This window comes from Dasypus novemcinctus, chromosome 19 (assembly GCF_030445035.2).
Source record: "Dasypus novemcinctus isolate mDasNov1 chromosome 19, mDasNov1.1.hap2, whole genome shotgun sequence".
Lineage (NCBI taxonomy): Eukaryota > Metazoa > Chordata > Mammalia > Cingulata > Dasypodidae > Dasypus > Dasypus novemcinctus.
In genome coordinates this window covers 30,127,325-30,147,858 of record NC_080691.1, presented here as the reverse complement: position 1 = coordinate 30,147,858, position 20,534 = coordinate 30,127,325, and the positions used below count along the sequence as shown (strand labels likewise).

The following is a 20,534-nucleotide window of genomic DNA, read 5'->3' as shown; positions in this document are numbered from 1 at the left end:
TATACCTAACAACCTCACAGAATACATGCTTCCTCTCCAAATGACCCAGAGTCCCCTAGAGAGCAAAGGAAACCCCTTCATTGTTTAAACATTTTTGGAATGATTCTGTTTGCAAGGCCCAAGGGACATAGAGTGAACCGTGTTTCCTTCCATCATGCCTTCTTGTATGCCTGCACACAGTAGGTATCCAGAAAACAAGAGGATGATAGCTGGAACCAGATCTCTATCTTGACACTTCCCTGTCTTTAAAGTAGCCACCACTCTGCTTCTGTTTCTACTGGGTATGAGTTCATTTTCAACAGGGAGAATAAGATTAGGAAAGGGGAAGAAAAAAGCCTATAAAACAAAGCAAAAAAAATACAACAATTCAGAAACCATTTTGGACTACTATATATATATATTTTAAAATTATCCCCCCCTTGTGGCTTGTTTGCTGTCTGTTCTGTGTCCATTCACTGCGCGCCCTTCTGTGCTTTTTTTTGCTTGTCTCCCTTTTTTGTTGTGTCACCTCGCTGAGTCGGCTCTCCACGGAGCTTGCAGGCTGGGTGGCGCTCTGCAGCGTGCGGGCCAGCCTGCCTTCACAAGGAGGTCCCGGGACATGAACCCAGGGCTTCCCATATGGTAGACGGGAGCTCAACAGCCGCTTCCCAGGACTATAATATTTTACAGCAATAAAAAGTAGCTGAAAACAGTACATGCCTACACAGACAATACATGATATGCTATCTCAAGGGGAACAGTCAGCTGGGAGAACACAGAAAGGGCTACAGGTTTACAGTACAAGCCTCTTAATGGACTGCTTCAGCTGTCAGCCTTCTTTGATGATGACAGAGTAGGTGATGACAGGTCCAGAGACCTCACAGTTCTGCCCTAGAGGCTGCTTGGAGTGTGTAGACACATAGGGCATGTTCTTGTCTTCACACAGTGGCGGAAGGTGTAGGATGACTGCCAGGGGCTCTGTGCCTGCAGCCATCACAGTAAACTCAGAGATGCCTCTCTTGAGGGTTCTGCGGGCCTCACTGGCCCCTTTACTAAGCGTTTGTAGTTTTGTGACTGCTGAATGAGATCCAGTAGTTTCTAGGTGAGGCAAGTACCTGTGAGGGAATAGGCTTTCAGACTGACATCAGCCCCAGTCACGGCTGCAATTCTACGGTCTCGCTTCTCCTCAGGGAGCACAGCCTGTGTCAGAAGAGGAATGCTCGCTTCGACCCTGGAATTGTTTTCTTAATTTCCAGTTTGGATTGTTCATTGCTAGTGTAGAGAAACACATCTGATTTTCACATGTTGATCTTGTACCTTGCCACTTTGCTGAATTCATTTATTAGCTCTTGTAGCTTTTTGTGGATTCCTTTCGATTTTCTATAATAGGATCATGTAATCTGTGAATAGAGATAGTTTTCCTTTTTCCTTTCCAATCTGAATGCCTTTTATTATTTCTTGCCTACTCATTTGGGCTAGAACCTCTGGTACAATCTTGAACTGCAGTGGTGAAAGCAGGCATTCTTGTCTTGTTCCTAATTTCAGATGCTTTCAGTTTTTCACTGTTGAGTGTGATATTAGATGTGGATTTTTCATATGGACTTTATTGTGCTGATGAAGGTCCTCTCTATTCCTAGTTTTCTGACTGTTTTAATTAATCATGAAAGGGTGTTGAATTTGTCAAATGCCTTTTCTATAATACATCTATTGAGATGATAATATGGGGCTTTTCCTTTGTTCCATTAATGTGCTCTATTACTTTGACTAATTTTCCTATGCTAAACCAAACTTGCATTCCTGGGTAAATTTCACTTGGTCATGGTAAATAATCCTTTCAGTATGCTGCTGGATTCAGTTTACTGGCATTTTGTTAAGGATTTTTGCATCTATATTCATATGGGGAATTAGTCTGTACAATTTTTTTCTGCTGTTTTTATCTGGTTTTGGTATTTAGGGTAATGCTAGCCTCATAGAATTGAATTAGGAAATATTCCTTCCTCTTGAATTTTTTGGAAGAGTTTGATAAAGATTGGTGTGAATTCTTTTTTTTTTTTAAAGATTTATTTTATTTATTTCTCTCCCTCCGCATTCCCCCCATTGTCTGCTCTCTGTGTCCATTCACTATGTGTTTTTCTTTGTCTGCTTGTATTCTCATTAGGTGGCTCCAGGAACCAATCCTGGGACCTTCTGGAGTGAGAGAGAGGTGATTGATTACTCTCTTGTGCCACCTCAGCTCCCTGTTTGACTATGTCTTCTTATTTTCTCCCCTTTGTGTCTCTTGTTGCATCATCTAGCCATGCCAGCTCTCTGCATTGGCCAGCACTCCTGTGCAGGGATGCATTCCCATGTGGGCAGGCACTCCATATGGGCCAGCTCGCTGCATGGGCCAGCTTGCCCTCATTAGGAGGCCCTGGGCATCGAACCCTGGACCTCCTAAATGGTAGACAGGAGCCAAATTGGTTGAGCCATATCTGTTTTCCGGTGTGACTTCTTCTCTAAAGAATTCACCAGTGAAGCCATCTGGTCCTGGACTTTACTTTGATGCAAGATTTTCTGATTATTGATGCAATCTCTTTATATATTATAGGTCTTTTGAGATTTTCTATTTCTCCAAGTCATTTTTAGGTAACTTGCATTTTTCTGGACATTTGTCCATTTCATCTATATTACCTAATTTGTTGGGGTATAATTGTTCATAATATTCTCTTATAATCTTTTTATTTCTGTAACGTCAGTAGTGTATTACCATTTTTATTTCTGATTTTAGTTATTTGCACTTTTTCTTTTCAGTCTAGTTAGAAGTTTGTCAATTGTTTTCCTATTCTCTATTTAACTCCTCTCTAATCTTAATTTTTCCTTTGTTCTAAATTTGGTATACTTTTTGCTTCCTTTTCTAGTTCCTCTAGATGTGAAGTTAGGGCACTGATTTGAGGTCTTTCTTCTTTTTAAATCTAGGTGTTTATAGCTATAAATTTACTGCCTTTGCTGCATCCCATAAGTTTGGATATATTGTGTTTCTGTGTTCATTTGTCTCTAAGTATTTTCTAATTTCCCTTGTGAATCTTTCTTTAACAAATTGGTTGGGGAAACGGACTTTGGCCCAGTGGTTAGGGCGTCCGTCTACCATATGGGAGGTCCGCGGTTCAAATCCCGGGCCTCCTCGACCCGTGTGGAGCTGGCCATGCGCAGTGCTGATGCGCGCAAGGAGTGCCTTGCCACGCAAGGGTGTCCCCCGCGTGGGGGAGCCCCCACGCGCAAGGAGTGCGCCTGTGAGGAAAGCCGCCCAGCGTGAAAAGAAAGTGCAGCCTGCCCAGGAATGGCGCCGCCCACACTTCCTGTGCCGCTGACGACAACAGAAGCGGACAAAGAAACAAGACACAACAAATAGATACCAAGAACAGACAACCAGGGGAGGGGGGGAAATTAAATAAATAAATAAATCTTTAAAAAAAAAAAAAAAAAACAAAAAAACAAAAAACAAATTGGTTGTTTAAACGAGTGTTACTTAATTTTGTAAATTTTCCAATTTTTCTTCTGTTATTGATTTCTAACTTCACTCCATTGTGATTGGAGAAGATACTTTCTATGATTTCAGTATTTTTAAATGTATTGAGACTTGTCTTGTGCCCTGACTATGACCTGTTGTTGGGTGCAGTGTTCTATATATGTCTGTTAAATCCAGATGGCTTATAGAGTTGTTCAAGCCTTCTATTTGAAAAATCTTGTTGCTCTTCTGTCTAGATATTTTCTGAATAAAGATATACTATCTTTATGATTTTAAACAAACAAATTTTTCCCAAATGAACATCAACTTTTCAGTAAGAGTTAAGAGATTAAAATGAGATTATTTCATTTTCTTAGTTATTAAATACATAATAAAAACCCATTTCCTACTTCTCCAAGGTGTTGGAAAATTGATTAATGTCTGTGAAGTCTTTCAAATCCAAGTGCTAAACACTATTCTACTTCAATTTGTTTCTACTTCCCTTCTGTCAGTCAATGTCCATTCCATCTGGGATGCCATGATGGAGGTTATTAACTGCAGTCTTCTAAATCTGAAAATTCTTGGGAGCGGGAGAGCTTAAAAAGATAGGAAATTTTGGGCACATCCAGACAGAGTCTCATTTAGATGCCAAACTAATTATTCCAAGCTAAAAAGAATTGGTTCCAAATACCTGTCACCTCAGTGCTCCTAGGTGAGAGAAAAGGTGTTTGATAAATCAAAATGTTCATCCATCAATAAACCTATTATAGTACAGAAGTGGACAAATATAACAAAGATGACAATTCCAAATAATGTGGTAATCCGATACTATTTCAACATGTAAATGAAAAAAAATGAACTACAGGCAGCATGAAAGAAATACATTTCTAGATGAACTTTAGATAAAAAACAAGAGTGATGTTCCCAAATGAGGAAATTGCTTACTGATTCTAATCAGTATGCTTCCACAGACTGAATAAAGTATAGTTTACACTGCAACAGAAAGAATTATACTAGAAAAAACATTATCCTACCAGATCAAGGTGGCAGAGCAAGAAACTTCAGGGCTCCATCTCCATAAAAAAGCTTTGAACAACCAACAAGAACTGGTAGAAACATCTTTCTCAATGCTGCAGAAAACAATTAAAGGACTGAAGTAACAGGGCAAGTGCTGAATCAAGAAAAAAAGTTCCTTGAAAGCAGGAGGTTTTCCTGGTGCCCTAGCTGGCCCTTCCTCCACCCCTCCACTTGGTGAAGAGCTGGCCTGTGTTCCCAGTACAGATATTTGGCCCCAGTTCCAGAGGGAGCAGAGTAACTCTCGTGCACATACTGGGACCACACAGAGCAATCTGTCTGGGGGTGGTCTGAAGAAGTCATTGTCCCAGAACTTGCCCTGTTCAGAGAAGGTTGCTCTCAAGAGCTTTCCTACAAAATGCACATTCAAGTCATGCTGCCTGGGGTAAGAGACTGCGGCCTGTAGGACATACAGTGTAGTGCCCAGGACCTTATGGAAACTGTTTCCTGGGGAAAAGAGGACATTCCTAACACTATAAACTGGGGATCTCCAAGGGCCAAACGCTTAAGCCCAAGACAAGGTACATGCTCACAAAAGACTAGGGAGGCCTCTAACTTTAGCCTGGAGCTATTCTCTAAACTCACTGTATGAACTCTGAAGGAGAGCACTCACACCGGTCATCTGCAAAGGTCTGAAGGAACAAACACCTCAGAGTCTACATTCCAGCAATAACACATTAAATTATCAAAATGTCCAGGTTTAAACAAAATATTGCAAAACCTTTAAAGAAACTGGAAGGCCAGGCAAAGGAGAAGATTAAAGCATTAGAAACAATCAATGAGGAGGATCAATCAGACCTGGGACATTCCAGGCAAGGACTTTTTTAAAATGGTCTTAAATATGGTCAAAGGGTTAAGGAAAACAGGGACAGAGAAAAGGAAATCAGGAACACAGCAGATGAATACAAAGAGAAGATAAAAAGAAAAACGGAAAATATATGGCAAAACAGTCTTTCAAAAAAAAAGAGATTAAGAGAGTCCTGTATAAACAAAACATGGGGAACTCATCACTATAAGACATTCTAAAGGGAGTTCTGCAGGTGGAAAGGACACTAGACAATCGATTGAAGCCACATGAAGAAATAAAGCTCTCTGGCAAAGATACTGATATGGGTAAATATAAATACCAGTACTATGGAATTCTGATTTGTAACTCTACCTTTTACTTCCTACATGACATAAAAAGCAAATGCATAAAAGGTCATGATACATGAGTGTTTTTAGGCTCATAAATTATCAACGTGCAACTTGTGACAAGAACTACATAAAGGTGTGGGGACAGAGAGGTAATGAACATAGTTAATGTATGGATTAATGTTAAAATGGTTTATCAAAGCGGGAAGCGGCTGTGGCTCAATCAGTTGGGCTCCCATCTACCATATGGGAGGCCCTGGGTTCATGTCTCGGGGCCTCCTTGTGAAGGCAGGCTTGCCCACATGCTGTGGAGAGCAGCCAGCCCAGGTGCTGCATAATGCCACAGGCCCGTGAGCGCTGCAGAGCCGACTCAGCAAAGTGATGCAACAAAAAAGGGAGACAAGTAAAAAACAAAGAAGAGTGCGCAGTGAATGGACACAGAGGGTAGACAAAAAGCAAGTCACAAGGAAGGGGATAAAAATAAATAAATACAGATACACAGAAGAACGTATAGCGAATGGGCACAGAGAACAGATAGCAAGCAAGCCGCAAGGGTTGGGGAGACAAAAAATGGTATCAAAGCAGGGGAGTGGATGTGGCTCAAGTGGTTGAGTGCCTGCTTCACACATGGGAGGTCCTGGGTTCAGTACCTGGTGCCTCCTAAAAACAAAAAAGCAAACAAAATCAACACAGGGGAGCTGATGTGACTCAGTGGCTGAATGCTGACTTCCTACATACAAGGTCCCAGGTTCAATCCCTGGGTCCCATACCTAAAAAAAAGGTGGTATCAAAGCAAATGAGACTTACAGACTTAGGATATTACATTTTTTAAAAGGTTTATTTATTTCTTCCCATCCACTCATTGTTTGCACTTAATGTGTCTGTTCATCTTCCTTGTTTCCTTAGGAAGAACTGGGAGCTGAACCAGGATCTCCCATATAGGAGGAAGGTGCCTAATCGCTTGAGACACCTCCGCTCCACGCTTTGTTACGTCTCTCATTATGTTTTCCTCATGTCTCTTGTTGCATCATCTTGTTGTGTCAGCTCAACATGCCTGCCTGCCATGCCAGCATGCTGCGTTCTTTAGAAGGTACTGAGAATCGAACCAGGGACCTCCCATGTGGTAGGTGGGAGCCCAATTGCTTGAGCCACATTCACTTCCCAACACTGTTTTGATTATTGTAGCTTTGTAATAAGTTTTAAAATTGGGAAGTGTTGAGTCCTCCAACTTTAGTCTTTTTTTTCAAGATGGTTTTTGCTATTTGGAGCCCCTTATCATTCATATAAATGTGATGATTTTCTCATTCCTACAAAAACGGCTATAGGAATTTTTATTGGGATTGCATTGAATCTATAAATCACTTTGGATAGAAGTGGTATCTTGGAATATTCGGTAAAATTGACCAGTGAAACCATCTGGTCCTGGGCTTTTCTTTGTTGGGAAGTTTTTGTTGACTAATTCAATCTCTTTACTTGTTATTGCATGTCCCAAACCATAGATTTACTCTTTATTTGCACTTTAAAACTTGTAAGAAGCAAAAAGAGAAATTACATAGAAAAAAAGTACAATCGTTCTGGCTTTTATAATTATCTACATGGTTACCCTTACCATAGGTCTTTATTTCTTTATGCCACTTTGATCTACTGTCTAGTGTTCTTTCTTTTCAGTCTGAAGAACTCCCTTTAACATTGCTTGTAGGGCAGTTCTGGTGGTAATGAACTCCCTTCACATTTGTTTATCTGGGAATGCCTTAACCTCTCCCTCATTTTTGAAAGTCAGTCTCATTGGATATAAAATTCTTGATTGGCAGTTGTTTTCTTTCATCACTTTAAATATGTCACCCCACTGCTTTCCTGCCTCCATGCTTTCTGATGAGAAACTGGCACTTAATCTTATTGCAACTCCCCTTTATATAACGCATTGCTTTTCTCTTGCAACTTTCAGAACTCTCTCCTTGTTCTTGACATTTGATAGTTTGACTATTATGTGGTTCTCTTCACTTTTATCCTGTTTGGGATTTGTTAGGATCCCTAATTGTGTAGTTCCATTTCTTTTATTAAATATGGGACATTTTCTGCCATTATTCCTTTGACTATTCCTCTGCCACTTTCTCTCCTCCTCCTTCTGGAACTTCCAAAATGCATGTATTATTATGGTGTCCCACAGGTCTCTTAGGTTCTGTTCACTTTTTTTCATTCTTTTTCCTTTCTGCTGTTTAGTATGAATCATTTCAATTGTCTTGTGTTCGAGTTCAATGATTCTTTCTTCTGTCAGCTCCAATCTGCTGTTGAAAACATCTAGGGAATTTTTCCTGTCAGTTATTGTCATTTTCAATTCCAGTATTTCTGTTCGGTTCCTTTAAAAAATGTATAGCTCAGGAAGCAGCTGTGGCTCAATCAGTTGGGCTCCCATCTACCATGTAGGAGGCCCTGGATTCGTGTCCCGGGGCCTCCTTGTGAAGACAGGCTTGCCTGCACACTGTGGAGCGCTGCCTGACCCACAAGCGCCATGGCGTGCCATCTGGCCTGCAAGCGCTGTGGAGAGCCGACTCAGCAAGGTGACGCAACGAAAAGGGAGACAAGCAAAAACTCAGAACGTGCAGCGAATGGACAGAGAGCAGACAGCAAGCAAGCCATGGGGGGTTGGGGGGTGGGAATAAATAAATAAATAATAAATACAGCTGCAGAAGAACACACAGCGAATGGACACAAAAAGTAGACAGCAAACAAAAAAAAGGTATAGCTCTTTATTGAGATTTTCATATAGTTCATTTGTTTTCCTCATATCCTTTAGTTCTTTCTCCATGTTTTCTTTTAACTCCTAATAATACTGAGAATCATTTTTAAAAACTCTTTGGCTGGTATGTCCCAAGACTGGTCTTCTTCATTGATAGTTTCCAGGTTTTTATCTTGTTCCTTTGGATGGGCTACCACTTCCTGTTTTTTTGTTTGTCTTGTAATCTTTTGTTGTACACTGTATATTAAATACTTAAAAGTGTTAACTCTGGCGTTTAGTCCCTGTGCTGTCTGTTCCTTAAGTTTGAATCTACATAATAATATGACAGAGATTTCCTTGAGTGCAAGGAGAGAGAGAGCAAGAGAGAACTAATTAAAGCAAAAAATGCCTTTCACAGTCTTTGCAAGTTGGCTCTGCAGTGGCTGGTACCCTCCTGTCAAGAAGATCAGCCTGAGGGGAAAGTGAAGTGCAGGGTCCTCACAGTCTTCTCTGAATCTGAGTCTTGTCCTGTGCTTGAGCTTCCTTGTGGCCTTAGGAATCTGCCCCATCCCTCCCACCATTTAAAGGAATTCAAATGCTGTCTCTATTCCCCATGAAACAGACTCTTCCTCTGTCTCAGATGCTCTTTTTTTTTTTTAAAAGATTTATTTATTTATTTAGTTTCCCCCCCTCCCCTGGTTGTCTGTTCTTGGTGTCTATTTGCTGCATCTTGTTTCTTTGTCTGCTTTTGTTTCTTTGTCCGCTTCTGTTGTCGTCAGCGGTACAGGAAGTGTGGGCGGCGCCATTCCTGGGCAGGCTGCTCTTTCTTTTCACGCTGGGCGGCTCTCCTCACGGGCGCACTCCTTGCGCGTGGGGGCTCTCCCACGCGGGGGACACCCCTGCGTGGCACGGCACTCCTTGCGCGCATCAGCACTGCGCATGGCCAGCTCCACACGGGTCAAGGAGGCCCGGGGTTTGAACCGCGGACCTCCCATATGGTAGACGGACGCCCTAACCACTGGGCCAAAGTCCGTTTCCCTCTTTTTTTTTTTAGTTACAGTGCTGGGGATTGAACCTGAGACCGCATATGTAGGAAGCCAGCACTCAACTACTGAGCCACATTGGCTCCCTTGAGTTGGCCTTTTTTCATTTGTTTGCTTGTTGTTTGCTTTTAGGAGGCACCTGGGACCAAACCCAGGATCCCCCCATGTGGGAAGCAGGCACTCAACTGCTTGAGCCACACCCACTCCCTCTCAGGGGCTTTACCTGAGCAGGTATTCCTTTCCCCTAAGCCACTTTGACTTCATTGTTCCTTATACAGCTTTAGATTCTGCCTGTAGAACAAATTCTCAAAAAACAAGCTGGAGTTTCCTGATTTAGTCTTCCAGGCTGCCATCTGACAGACTGACAATAGCATACATGCAAAGGAATGGGACAAGAGACCCACAATGGAGAGCAGACTGCTGCCACATGTGCTGAAAAGCAGGTGGGGGAGGGGTCAGCAAAGGTGCTATGAGGTTCTCCTAACCTTTCTTTTCAAAGAGGTACTAGGGTGCTCACTTTTGCAGCACATATACTAAAATTGGAACAATACTGGGAATATTAACTCGGCCCCTTGTGCAAAGATGATATGCAAATTTGTGAAGCATTCCATAAAAAAAAAAAGAGGTACCTGAGATTGAACCCAGGACCTTGTATATGGGAAGCAGGCACTCAACCACTGAAATACATCTACTCCCCAATGAGAGATGGTTTTTTCATTTGTTTTTAGGAGGTACTGGTTATTGAACCCAGGACCTCGTACCTGGGAATCAGGTGCTCAACCGCTTGACCTATATATCCGCTCCCCTCCTACCATTTTTATTTTATTTTTTTAAAGATTTATTTATTTATTTATTTCCCCTACCCCCCCGCCCCCGCCAGTTGTCTGCTTCTCTGTGTCCATTTGCCGTGTGTTCTTCTGTGACCGCTTCTATCCTTATCAGCGGCACGGGAATTTGTGTCTCTTTTTTGTTGTGTCATCTTGTTGTGTCAGCTCTCCGTGTGTGCGGCACCATTCGTGGGCAGGCTGCGCTTTCTTTCGTGCTGGGCGGCTCAGCTTATGGGGCGCACTCCTTGTGCGTGGGGCTCCCCTATGCAGGGGACATCCCTGTGTGGCAGGGCACTTCTTGCGCGCATCAGCGCTGCGCAAGGGCCAGCTCCACATGGGTCAAGGAGGCCCGGGGTTTGAACCATGGACCTCCCATGTGGTAGGCAGACGCCCTATCCATTGGGCCAAGTCCGCTTCCCTTCTCCTATCATTTTTAAAGCTACATTTCTTTTTTTTTTTTTTTTATTGACTTTGTAATAATATTACATTAAAAATATATATGTGAGGTCCCATTCAGCCCCACCCCCCACCCCCCCAAAGCTACGTTTCTTGATTCAGCACTCACCCTGTTACTACAACCCTTTAACTATTTTCCAGAGTTTTGGGGAAAATGGCTCTACCAGGTTTTGCTAGTTGTTCAAAGATTCTGTGGGGGAAGCAATATCTTATGTTGTTATCTTGGTCTATGGGAAACTGACTTCCTTTTTTATATAGATTGATTTTTTAAAAAATTTCTCCCCCCTGCCTCCATTGTCTGCTCTCTGTGTCCATCTGATCTGTCTCCTTCTGTGTCTGCTTGAATTCTCATTAGGCAGCTCCGGGAACTGATTTTGGAACCTTCCAGAGTGGGAGAGAGGTCGATTCTCTTGTGCCACCTGTTTCCTGGTTTGCTGTGTCTCTCTCTCTTTTTTTTTTAAAGATTTATTTATTTATTTTAATTCCCCCCCCTCCCCTGGTTGTCTGTTCTTGGTGTCTATTTGCTGTGTCTTGTTTCTTTGTCCGCTTCTGTTGTCGTCAGCGGCACGGAAAGTGTGGGCGGCGCCATTCCTGGGCAGGCTGCTCTTTCTTTTCACGCTGGGCGGCTTTTCCTCACGGGCGCACTCCTTGCGCATGGGGCTCCCCCACGCGGGGGACACCCTTGCGTGGCACGGCACTCCTTGCGCGCATCAGCACTGCGCATGGGCCAGCTCCACACGGGTCAAGGAGGCCCGGGGTTTGAACCGCGGACCTCCCATATGGTAGACGGACGCCCTAACCACTGGGCCAAAGTCCGTTTCCCCTGTGTCTCTTATTATCTTTCCACTATGTCTCTTTTCGTTGCATCATTTTGCTGCGCCAGTACCAGCACTCCTGTGCATACTGCACGCAGGCCAGCACTCTGCACAGGCCAGCACACCACATGGGCCAGCTTGCTTTCACCAGGAGGCCCTGGGCATTGAACCCTGGACCCTCCATATGGTAGGCAGATGCTCTATCAGTTGAGCCATGTTCGCTTCCCCTGATTGATTTCTGAAGGTCAAACCAACACTGTTATCAAGGGATAAACTCTACTTGGTCATGGTTTCTAAAATCATTTTATTATAATTAACTTTGATTAAAATATTGTTTTAAGATTTTGCATCTATGTTTAAGAGGACTGTTGGTCTGCAGTTTTGTTTTCTTATATCTCTGTCTAGTTTTAGTATCAGAATAATGCCAAGAATGAGTTGGGGATATTCCCTCCTTTTCAAGTTTTTGGAAGACTTTGTATAGAACTGGTATTATTTCTCCCTTAAATGTTTGGAAAAATTCAAAGAAGCCATCTCATCCTGGAATTTTCTTTGCAGGAAGGTTTTTAACCATACTTTTAATGTCTTTAGTAAATGTTGTGCTACTGAGAGTATCTCTTTCTTCTTGAGTGAGCTTTGGTAGTTTATGTCTTTCAAGGAATTTGTTCATTTCATGTAAGTTATCAAATTTATTGGTATAAAGTTGTTCATGGTGTTCACTTATTAGCCTTTTAATATCTGTAGAATCTGTAGTGATGTCACCTCTTCTGTTTTTGTTTTGTTTTTTCCTATCTGCATATCTATTATTTCCTTTAGAAAAATATTATCTATATAAAATTTTGACCCACTTCTCCTTTAACTCTATCATTTAAACATGAAATTTAATTTTGCTCAAGTAAAAGTAGAATCATATATCTGACATGAGAACTAAATATATTTCACATCATTAAATCAATAGTACTTAATTAAACCAGCTATGCTCTTCATTATTTCTCAGGTAACTCATCTTTCTTACACGCTGCTTCCTTTTACCTTTATTTGTTTGAGTAACTGTAATGAGTGTACTTTCTTTCACATTCAGTAATTATCAGTGTGCATAGATGTAATTTATAACATCCATAATTAGACTCACATCTAATCTTCAATTATGTTCAATATATGGTTTTACACAATAAAACCTCAGATATTTCAAACAAACTTACACTCTCCAATTTTCCAATCAATTGTAAAAATTAAGATGATAAAGTATTATGAGAATTCTAGGCCAAACAACATTTATAGACATGCTGTTGTAAGAGGTCCTTAGAAAGCTACTGCTTCATTCTTAACATGACCCCCTCTGGGCAAAGCAGCAACCTGGTAAGCAACTCTAGAAGGAAAATTACTCTTGAAATACTATTTGTAGATCTCGTTAACAGAACTGAAATCATTTGTCAGCCAGCAAAACAGTTGTTTTTACCACATTAGCAAAGACACAGTCTGCGACTTTCAGAATTTCACCAATGTTTTTAAGAGCTTGTTTAGCTTCTTCCTTCACCCCTCCTGATATAAGCTGTCCACTTGAAGGGCCCATGCCTTGCTGTCTAGAAATATAAATGGTCTACTAACAAAGCTTGGCAGTAAGGACCAATGGCCCCTGGGGCTTTCACAGTGCTGATTACCCTGCTGATCAAGGCTGACAGGGCGGACCCTCAGATAAACCAGTCCTTATACTACCCCCAAATCTCTTCTCCCCCAACTAACTCAACTCTTCTGTTTTTCATATTGTAATTTAAGTTTCTTTTTTTTCCTGGTCAGTCTAAGAGTCCTGATCAGAGGTTTTCAATTTTATTGATCTACTCAAAGACCCAGCTTTTATTTTTTTAAAGGTTTATTTTATTTATCCCCACTCCCCTCATTGTTTGCTGTTACTGTCTGCTCTGTGTCCATTTGCTGTGTGTTCTCTGTGTCTGCTCATCTTCTCTTTAGGAGGCAACAGGAACCGAAATTGGTACCCCCTTGTGGAAGAGAGGCGCTCAATTTTCTGAGCTACCTTAGCTCCCTGGTTTGTTTTGTCTTTCATTGTCTTTCCACTTTGTGTCTCTTTTGTTGCATCCGCTCGCTGGACCTGCCTGCCACACCAGCTCGCCTTCTCCAGAAGGCACCAGGAACCAAACCCAGGACCTCCCATGTGGTAGGCAGAAGCCCAACTGCTTGAGCCACAACCACTTCCCAGAACCGGATTTTTGTTTTCTTGATTTTATCTATTGTTTTTCTATTTTCTACTTCATTGATTTCTCCTTTAATCTTCATTATTTCCTTTCTTCTGTATTCTTTTGGTTCATTTGATCTTTTTTCTAATTTCTAAAGATGGAGACTTCTTATTTTCTAATACAGGCATTTGGAGTTACTATAAATTTCTTCAAATGCCTCTTTAGCAATATCCCACCAATTCTGATTTGTTATGCTTCCATTTTCATTCAGTTCAAAATACTTTTTGATTTCCCTTTTGATTTAGTCTTTGATCCATAGGTTTAGAAAGGTGTTATTTACTTTCCATATATTTGGACTTTTACAGAGATATTTGTTATTAATTCTAATTTAATTCCTTTGAGGTCAGAGAACATGCTTTGTCAGACTTGAACCTTTTAATTTACATTTTATTTGGACTTTTTCTTTTAATGGGGTATCTTGGTAAATATTACATGTGCACATGAAAATAATGCACATTCTACTCTGTTAGATGGAGTGTTATATCAGGTACACAGGTCAAGTTGGCTGATAGTTGTCCTGGTTTGAGTCTTTTGTGGATCCCAGAAAATCCTTTTCTTGAAGCAAACCCATTTCTGTGTCTGTAAATCTACTGTATGTGTTGGGACTTTTTGGGTGGATTCAGGGAAGGGACCTTATGATTAAATCACTTTTGATTAGACAGCTTCAGTTAAAGGCCTTTGATTAGACTGTGGGATCCTTTGACTGGAGCACTTCAGTGAGGTGTGACCCAGTGGGTCTCAGCCCTCTTGCTGAAGCCCTTCATAAACAGAAAAACACATTTTACCCTGCCATGTGAGAGAGGACTCCAGGATTGCCTCCAACTACAGAAAGAGAAACCCAGAGAGGCTCAGGGAGAGGCCAGAGGCCTGAACCAGCAGAGCAGCAGAAGCTGAAGAGACGAGCCATATGCTTGATCATCTACGGCTGAGTTCAGGGAGAAAGTAAGCCTGGAGAAGGCAGAGGCCCACCACCATTTTGCCTCATCACATGGCAAGAGTCCAGAAACCAGCTGCTGACCTTTGGTAGACAACAGCTCTGATGATGCCTTGATTTGGACATTTTCATAGCCTTGGAACTGTAAGCTACTACCCTAATAAATTCCTACTATAGAAAGCTGAGGGAAGCGGACTTGGCTGTGGACATGGGAGATCCACAGTTCAAACCCCGGGCCTCCTTGACTGTGTGGAGCTGGCCCATGCGCGGTGCTGATGCACGCAAGGAGTGCCGTGCCACATAGGGGTGTCCCCCGTGTAGGGGAGCCCCACGTGCACGGGGTGTGCCTCATAGAGAGAGCCGCCCAGCGCGAAAGTAAGTGCAGCCTGCCCAGGAATGGTGCCACACACATGGAGAGCTGACGCGTCAAGATGATGCAACAAGGGGAGACACAGATTCCTGATGCTGCTGATAAGGATGGAAGCAGTCACAGAGGAACATGCAGCAAATGGATGCAGAGAACAGACAACTGGGCGGGGGGGGGGGGGGGGAGGAGGAGGGGAGAGAAATAAATAAATAATAAATCTTTAAAAAAAAAGAAAGCTGAACATCAATGGAACCATAAAGAGAAGGGAGAGACCAGGATATGCCACTATGTGTCTTGCCATGTGGCAAGCTACGGACTAAAGTTTGACAGTAGGCCAAGAAAGCATCATCTTGATGACACGTTGATTTGGACTTGATTTGGACTTTTTTCCAGCTTCACACGAGTGAATAAATTCCCATTGTTTATCCAGACCCATTTCATGCTACATGTTATTTGCTTGAGCAGCCTAGGAAACATAAACAATCCACCCTGATTCAAGGTGATCACAGCTGAACTAATAGTATCTTTAAAAGGACCTATTTACAAATGGATTCATGCTCATAGTAAGGAAAGAGTAAGACCTGAGCATGTCTTTTGTGGGGGTCTGATTTAAGTCGCCCCATCCCCCCCAAAAAAGAATCAGTCCCCAACAGCATCTTTGAAGAACATTCTCCTAAATGCTGTATTATTATTTTAGGTATTCTACCAGAGGAAGAGATGTTGTCAAGAAGAGCACTTTATGAGAAACAAAGAGAAAGATATAAATAAGCATTGAGAAGAACTCAAAATGTGCTTTGTTCTAAGTACTTTACAATGGATAACTAAGGTAATGCTCATGGGACTCTGTGAGGACATTACTAAGATACTGAATTTTCTGGATCAGCAAACCAAAGATTATAATGCAAAAATGACTTGTTTAAACACATTCAGTAAATACAGAACATTTGCAAAACAATTACTTTTAACAACTTTATATTAAAGGTTATTTTATTCCAATGGGTAAAAAAAGTCAACCCATTTCTGGTATTTTGCACTGGCAGCCTTTAGCAAACTAAAACTACTGTTATTTACATCTCCTATATCCTTGCTCATTTTCTTTTTACTTATTTTATCAATTATTCAGAGTGGAATTAAATTGTGAATTTGTCCTTTTTTGGTTGTAGCTCTATTACTTTTTGCTTCATGTATTTTGAAGCTCTGTTACTGAAGGCATACCATTTAAGGTTGTTATGTCTTCTTGGTTGTTCTCATTACAAAAGAATCTTTTCCATTGGTAATATTCTTTGCTCTAAAATGTACTTAGTCTGATATTAATATAGCTACTTTTGCTTCCTTTTGACTAGTATAGCATGGTATACTTTTTCCATCCTTTTACTTTTAATCTATTAATGTCTTTATATTTAAAGTGCATTTCTTGTTGGCAGCATATTTGGGTCTTGCTTTAAAAAAAAATCAAATCTGACAGTCTCTGCCTTTGATTGATGATGCTTTGACCATTTACATTTAATGTGATGGGTTAAAATGTTTAAGTCTGAGTCTGTCATCTTGCTATTTTATTTCTAGTTGTGTCACCTGTTTTTTTTTTAACTTAAACTTTTATGCCCTCTTGTTCTTTGTTCCCTTCTTCCTATTTTACCGCCTTTTAAAAAATTAATCCAAGTATTTTCTTATGATTCCATTTTATCTCTTTTGTTGGCTTACAGCTATAAATCTTTTTGTTATTTTAGTGATTGTTTTAGGGTATGCAGAATATATATTTAACTTATCACAATCTACCACAGGTGATATTATACCACTTCACATACAGTATAAGAACTTTACAATAGTATACTTTCATTTCTCTCTTCCTGGCCTTTGTGCTATTGTTGTCGAGCATTTTACTTTTTTTATATGTTATAAATCCCATAATACATTATTATTATTTTTGTTTAAAGAGTAAGGACAAATCTTATATAATTTACCCATGTAGTTACCACTTCTAGTGTTCTTCACTGTTTCATATAGAACTGGATTTCCATCTGGTTCCATTTTCCTTTTGCCTGAAGGACTTCCTCTACTATTTCTTGTAGTGTGAATCTACTGGTGATGAATTCCTGGAGCTTTTGTAGGTCTGAATATGTCTTTATTTCATTTTTCCTTTTGAGAGATATTTTCACTGGGTGTAAAATTCTAGGTTGACAGTTTTTTTCTTCCAGCATTAAAAATGCTGCTTTACTATATTCTCACGTGCATTATTTCTGGCAAGAAATCGGATGTTATCTATATCTTTGTTTCTCTTTACATGCGTCTTTTTCCCTGGCTGCTTTTAAGAATTTTCTCTTTTTCACTGATTTTGAGTAATTTTATTATTATGTGCCTTGGTGTATCCAACAGTTTGGGTCCAATTAGGAGACAAAGGATAAAAGGTGAAATTTAATCTAAAGAATTATTAACTACAGTAAAAGAGTAACTATAAGATAGAAGGAAATGCCTTGGTGTCCAGGGTATTCTGGAGGGTCCATTTTGTTCAATATCTTTATTTATTTATTATTTTTTTAAAGATTTATTTATTTATTTAATTCCCCCCCTCCCCTGGTTGTCTGTTCTTGGTGTCTATTTGCTGCGTCTTGTTTCTTTGTCCGCTTCTGTTGTCGTCAGCGGCACGGGAAGTGTGGCGGTGCCATTCCTGGGCAGGCTGCACTTTCTTTTCACGCCGGGCGGCTTTCCTCACGGGCGCACTCCTTGCGCGTGGGGCTCCCCCACGCGGGGGACACCCTTGCGTGGCACGGCACTCCTTGCGCGCATCAGCACTGCGCATGGCCAGCTCCACACGGGTCAAGGAGGCCCGGGGTTTGAACCGCGGACCTCCCATATGGTAGACGGACGCCCTAACCACTGGGCCAAAGTCCGTTTCCCTCAATATCTTTATTGATGAAGGTATTAAGATACTTGCAACATCGGCTGCTAGAGTAGGCAGGAACTGTAGTTCCCAATCCTGGTTTCATATTACAACAGTGATTCTCATCCTTAGTCAAAGATTATAACCACCTGCTTTTAAAAATCCAGATGTCCAGGTCACATCCCAGAACAGTTAAATCAGAATGTTTGGAAGTGGGCCCTGGCATCAGTATTTTTATAATATCCCCAGGTGATCCTAATCATTGTTGAGAAAGGCCTGAGATTAGGAAGAACTGAGAAGTTTTTATGCCTAGGCCCTACCCCAAAAGAATTAAATCAAAATCTCTGGGAGTGGGATCCAGGCATCAGTATTCTTTAAAAGCTGCCAAGGTGAATATGCAATCAGGATGAGAATATACAGCTTTAGAATATAAGAATAACATTTGTTAAGTGATTTTGATGAATTGGGGGTGGGATAGAAAGGTCCTTCCCAAAAGATGAAACCAAAGAATACAGGGAAGAAGATGTGGCTCCAGCAACCGGGCTCCCATCTACCATATAGGAGGTCCAGAGTTTGATGCCCAGGGCCTCCTGATGAAGGCAGGCTGGCCCGTGTGACAAGCTGGCCCACATGGAGTGCGGGCCCATGTGGAGTGCTGGCCTGAGCAGAGTACTGCTCCAAGTAGGAGTGCTGGCCCACACAGAGAGCTGGCGCAGCAAGATGAGGCAACAAAAAGAGACACAGAGGAGAGATAATAAGAGAAACAGCAGATCAGGGAGCTGAGGTGGCGCAAGAATAACCGCCTCTCTCCTACTCTGGAAAGTCCCAGGATTGGTTCCCAGAGCCGCCTAATGAGAATACAAGCAGACACAGAAAAACACACAGTGAATGGACACAGAGAGCAGACAACAGGGGGAAGGGGAATGAGTGGGGGAAAATAAATAAATCAATAAATCTTGGGGGGCGAGGAGGAAACAGGTCTCAGTTTAATGGGTATATGCAAACAGCAATTCAAAGCCAGCAAGAATTAAGCATGGTAATGGGTGTTTGAAGTTATGCATACAATTTCCATTCCAAGGAAAGTTTGAGTAAAGGAGAGACTGTTATTACTCTAGCCTGGTTCAGGTGAGTTAGGGTGCTCATCTATATGGCTCCAAAACCATACTTTATTATAATCACATTGACGCCTAGTAATGATAACTATCATTAATTAAACACCTATTTTGCACCCAATGCTATCCATGTTTTCATTCAGTCTTTTTTTAAAAAAAAATTTATTTATTCCCCTACCCCCCATCCCTTGCTGCTTGCGCTCGTTCTCTGCTCTCTGTGTCCATTCTCTACACGTTCTTCTGTGCCTGTTTGTCTTCTCTTCTCATCTTCTTTCTAGGAGGTACAACATGGGAGAGAGGCATGCAATCACTTGAGCCACCTCAGCCCCCTTGTTTGTAGTGTCTCTCATTGTCTTTTTCCTCTATGCCTATTTTTTGTTTTTGTTGTGTCATACTGTTGCATCAGCTCACTGCGTGGGCCAGCTTGCTGTGTGGGCCAGCTCACCATCACCAGGAGGCCCCGGGAACTGAACCCAGGACATCCAATATGGCAGACGGTAGCCCAATTACTTGAGCCACATCTGCTTCCCTCCATTTAGTCTTTAAACACCATTATGAGGTATATCTCCCTCTATTTTACAGATGATGCATAAAAAGATGCAAAGTACCATAGATTTATTTCTAACTGAGTTATCTGGACCAGTAGCTTCCAACTTATAAGCCATGGATCTTTGAGGGACAGTGAATTGCTGCTGCACGAGGTCATCTAAGAATCCATGTGTGCATTGCCTGTAGATTGGATACATGATGTTGATAATGCTGTTGTGATTACAGAATATAAATCCTTCTAAAAGTATTACTCAAACCCCAGTAACATGCTGGTTTTATTCTTTTTATTAATCTACAGATGCTGAAACCACATTTATTATGTCTGAGTCCACAATTTTTTTCTAGGAGGTACTGGGGAACCCAGGACCTTGTACATGGGAAGCAGTCACTCAAACACTGACTGATATCCACTCTCCTCACAATTAAAAAAAAAAAAAATTAAAAAGTGGTTCTCTTAGAGATAAACTGAAACCCTCATACAATGTTGGTGGGGGTGTAAAATGGGATAGCCACTTTGGAAACTGGTTTAGCAGTTTCTTAAAAACTTAAACATAGTCCTTATTACCTAGCAATTCCACTCCTATATAGCTACCTAAAAGAAATTAAAACACACATCCACAGAAAGACTTGTATATCAATGTCAACAGCAGCTTTATTCAGAATAGTTGAAAACTGGAAACAATCCAAATGCCCAACTGGTAAATGGATAAACTAAATGCCATATATCCATAAAATGGGATGCTATTCAGCAGTAAAAAGAAACTAATTATTGATATATGCTACAACATGAGGGAACCTCACAAACATGCTAAATAAAAGAAGCGAGATATTAAAAAAACAACACACTGTTCAATTCTATTTATATGAAATATCCAGAAAAGGTAAATCAATATAGACAGAAAACAGATCAGTGTTTT

At 41.2% G+C, this 20,534-nt stretch overlaps 1 protein-coding gene and 1 non-coding gene across 4 annotated transcripts in view; one reads left to right on the top strand and one right to left on the bottom strand.

Moving 5' to 3' along the window:
* BICDL1 (BICD family like cargo adaptor 1) overlaps positions 1–20,534 on the bottom strand; it is a 136,994-nt gene that overhangs the window by 80,893 nt on the left and 35,567 nt on the right. The gene's annotated exons all lie outside the window — the stretch shown is intronic.
* LOC111765626 (U6 spliceosomal RNA) lies at positions 9,940–10,047 on the top strand. The gene has a single exon (XR_002797925.1). It is a non-coding gene; the product is annotated as a U6 spliceosomal RNA (small nuclear RNA).